The following is a 4,623-nucleotide window of genomic DNA, read 5'->3' on the forward strand; positions in this document are numbered from 1 at the left end:
TGTTTATTCTTGCAGTTCCGAATAATCTGAATCCTGAGAACATACTGTATTCACTCGGAATTATCCTTAGATCTACATAGGTGAGGGTAGCTCAATATCGTTGGCCTAATAAGCCTCCCATTTCAGGGGTAAGATCGGGTGGATAGCTGGGAACATAGGGTGCAAGACGGAATTCACTCCTACCCGTTATAGGGATAGTAGATAGGTTATTCCCTTTAGTACTGAGTCTAGGTCTTGAACAATGGGCCCCACCCTCTCCTTGGCCAGAAAGGGATTCGGTTTATAGGTTGGACCTTAAACCAATTGTTCATAAGAGGATCAGTGAAACTTAAGGAATAAGATGTAGTCTCGGGGGCAAAACGGTTTTTATGACCCAGCCAAGATTACGAACAACCTGTGAAGGATTAGCTTACTAATCATGGTTATGTCAAATGGACACAAATATATCTATAGTGAGGGGAGTGCAACTATGAGACTCTAGTGGAATAACCCGTTAGTTAACGAATGTTGATTAGCTCCGTCTAAAGAGTTTAGCCAGCTAATCTCGGATCGTTGGAGCACATGATCTATAGGTCCATTAGGTTCCCTTACTAGCTCATATGGAATAAACTTAGAACAATGTGATAGAATAATTTGAATTGTTCGAATTAGGTGAAAAGAGAGAAACCGATAAGTATATGTGATATAGTGGTTGGGTTTTTAGTTTAGAGATACATCTTTAATATTTAAATGTGATTTAAATATCAAGAATATGAATACATTCACATTTGGAAGCTCGAAAATAATGGAAATGATCAAAGATGTAAAAAGTTAAAAAGTTGACTTTTGACTTTGAAAAGTCAAACTTTGACCGACCTTATATTCAAATGTGATTTGAATTTCTAGAAAATGAATGTGGATTCATGCTCGGGAGGTTAAAATTAGTGAACACGGAAAAATCATAAAAAGTCAAAATGTTGACTTTTTGCTCAAAGTTTGACTTTGACCAAATGACTATTTTGCCCTTTGACTAAAGTTAGTGGGAAAATCCAAACTTTTGTTGGATAATTCCACTAACAAAATAGTGGGCTAGGTGTTGGCTTATAATGGAGACATTAAGCTCACTAAGATAGTGGATTATAGGTGTTGGGTTTTTATGGATTTGATTCATAAAATTGTTGCATGACTTTTTTCTATAAATTGGGCTTTTCAATTTAGTTGAAAAAAAAAAAATTCATTTTGCCAAAAAAGTTTTCTAAGTTTGGGATGGGAAATTCTCTTTTCTTTCAGTGAAATAAAAACTCAAACCCAAATTCATTCTTATTTTCCATCTCTTTTCTCTCTCTCGATTTCCTTCATCCACTAGGTCCCACAACCCGGTTCTGAGTCCAGAGGATAGTAGGTCAACTCTAGTGGTGGTCCAAAAGAGTTCGAGTCGAGATTCAGTGAGGAAAAGCGGTGTTCAGAAGCTATAAAGGTTGTTTCCTATCCACTTTTATTTACTGTTTTTTCCCTCCATTTGCATGCTTATTTCCTTTCAATTAGAAGCAATTAGAGTGTAATTAGATCCTAATTCCACTACGTATGTCTCGTCTTCCATCAAAGTATATTTTCCAATAGAATTTCAGAGGCTACTTATAGGCTCAGCTTTGACTTTCTGACTTGTGGACCCCATTTTATTGTTATGGCAATTCCGAAAATGGTGGAGTGAATATTTCTTCTGTTACGTGACCATTCTCGTCAAAAATGCACAACGGTCAGCTGTACACGTGTCTGGATCCTCCACAATTTCATTGCTCTTTTGCATCTTCGATCGTTTGCCCGCATGCGGTGTTATTTTTTATTACCGCATGCGGTTGAAGTTGCGTTGATCACTTAGCTCTTAATTGATTGTCGCATGCGCCATCATTGCGTTGATCGTCTATTCATTTCTGAATGATTGGCGCAATGCAACTTAGGTGCGTTGTTCAGATTATCTTGAGTCATGAACGCATGCGGTGACTTGATTTCCTGCAAAACAGAATGAAAACATCCTTTTCTACCATCGCAATGGTGTCAGTGGGTGTATTGGTGACAATTTATAATTCTTGCATTTCTTAGCTAATTCCCATACAGTTGACATAGCATTCCTTTCTTTTGACCACAATATCTAAATAAAGCAGTATAAATAACTTGTATTTCTACAAGTTATCACACCCCCAAATTTAGATATATGCTTGTCCTCAAGCATATCTTCTACTAAGGCAATATTCCTCAATTCCTATCCTAAATTTTGCGTCGATTGGTTGCTCTAAATGCTCCACCTAGCACATTACTTAACATCGTAATTTTCAAAAAAAAATTTTAGAGCAATGTCGAAAATAAATACCATAAATACCTTACCCCCAAATTTAAAATACGACAATGTCCTCATTGCCAAAGGAAATTAAAATAAGTCATGCGATGGTCATAGAATGCGTTGTAAAGAGAGTTTGAAAGAAAGCTAGCAAACTCCTAACTTCTATAAATATTTCATGAGGTGACTATCTTAAGATTTAAGTTGACTCTAGTATAGACGAAAAGGATAGAAGTATATTTTTCATCATTGAAATCATACTTGGGAAAGAAACATAATGCGGTAAACTACTAAATTTATCTACTTGTTAAATGATTGCGGTAATTAGGGAGGATGCGGTGATAAAACTTTGAAAAATAACATGCAATGTGATAGCGCAAAATTTGAAATAAAGATAGGGAAGAGTATACAAAATTTGATGCATCCATCCTTGTGGCAATCTTTGCTTCTGTGGATTACGGTGATGGAATCATAATATTTGCTTCTTCTTGTAGTATCTCTGCAATTCTGTTCCTTAATCATTGTAAACAGACAAAGAGAGGGTCAAATGATTTCAAAACAAAACAAGTAGTTTTTTCTTAATAATTTTTTTTAGAGAGAAAAATAAGTAAAATACAGTTAGTAGTAACGTGATGAAGAGTTAATAGTTCAAGAGTTGAGTAAGGGATAGTCTGGGTTTTTCAACTTTGTGGAGGCTGTTTCTGGCTGAAAATCTCCTCCGCAATATGCTTTGATTCATTGTCCATTAACTTTAAATGCTCGACTGCCATCCTCGGTGATTAGTTCCACCGCACCATGTGGAAATACTTCTTTGATGATGAAGGGACCGGACCAGCATGATTTTAATTTTCCTGGGAAGAGCCGCAATCTTGAATTGAAGAGTAAGACCTTCTGCCCGATTTGGAGGTTTTTAGCGCATAAGCGTTTATCATGCCAATGCTTGGAGCGCTCTTTATAAATCTTCGCATTCTCATATGCGCTGATCTTCCATTCTTCTAGCTCGACCAGTTGTAGTTTTTGTGCTTCTTCTGCTTTCTTTAAATCGAAATTTAGTTTCTTGACCGCCCACAATGCTTTATACTCCAGCTCCAAAGGTAGATGACATGCCTTGCCAAATACCAACGCATAGGGAGACATACCTATTGGTGTTTTAAATGTGCTCTGGTATGCCCACAACGCATGATCAAGCTTCATTGCCCAATCCTTTCGCATAGGTTTAACTACCTTCTTAAGTATCAATTTAATTTCACGATTGGACACTTTAGCCTGGCCATTTTTACGGGAGGTATGCGGTGGCCACCTTGTGGAGAATATTGTACTTACGCAGCAACTCCTTTATATTGTGGTTGACAAAGTGTGATCCTTCATCACTTATGATAGCACGAGGAGTGCCAAAACGAGTGAAAATATTTTTCTTGAGAAACTGGGAGATTACCGCCGCATCACTTGCAGTGTATGCAATTGCCTCTATCCACTTGGAAACGTAATCGACAGCCAATAAGATATAATGCTTGCCATGCAAAGGAGGGAATGGTCCCATGAAATCAATCCCCCAGATCTCAAATAATTTCAGCTCCAAGATAGTGTTCATTGGCATTGTGTTCTTCCATGAAATGATACCGGTGCATTGACACCGATCACATTTCATTGCGTAGTCAGCAGCATCTTGAATAATGACGGCCAGAAGAATCCACTTTGCAAAACTTTGGCTGCAGTATGTTTTCTTCCAAAGTGCCCTCCATATGGCGAATCGTGGCACTATGACAATATGTGTTGTTGAGCAGTATTTGGTACGCATAATCGAACGATTTGGTCTGCACCTCTTTTATATAGATTCAGCTCATCCCAATAATAATGCTTGCATTCATGCTTGAGCTTCTTCTGTTGATGATATGTGTAATCTTAAGGAAATTTTTCACAAACCAAATAATTAACGATGTCTGCATACCAGGGCAGTTCTTCTCGTCCAATGATAACTTGTAGAAATACAAGTTATTTATACTGTATTATTTAGATATTGCAGCCAAAAGAAAGGAAATTTGCGTCGATTGTATAGAAATTGGCTAAGAAATGCGAGAATTATAAATTGTTGTCAATACACCCACTAACATCATTGCGATGGTAGAAAAGGATATTTCAAGTCTGTTTTGCAGGAAATCAAGTCACCGCATGCGTTCAAGGCTCAAGATAAAAAGAACAACTCATCTATGTCGCATTGCGCCCATCATTCAGGAATGAATAGATGATCAACGCAACGACGGTGCATGCGATAATTGATCAAGAGCTAAGCGATCAATGCAACTTCAACC

This window comes from Benincasa hispida, chromosome 5, assembly GCF_009727055.1.
Source record: "Benincasa hispida cultivar B227 chromosome 5, ASM972705v1, whole genome shotgun sequence".
NCBI classification, from domain to species: domain Eukaryota; kingdom Viridiplantae; phylum Streptophyta; class Magnoliopsida; order Cucurbitales; family Cucurbitaceae; genus Benincasa; species Benincasa hispida.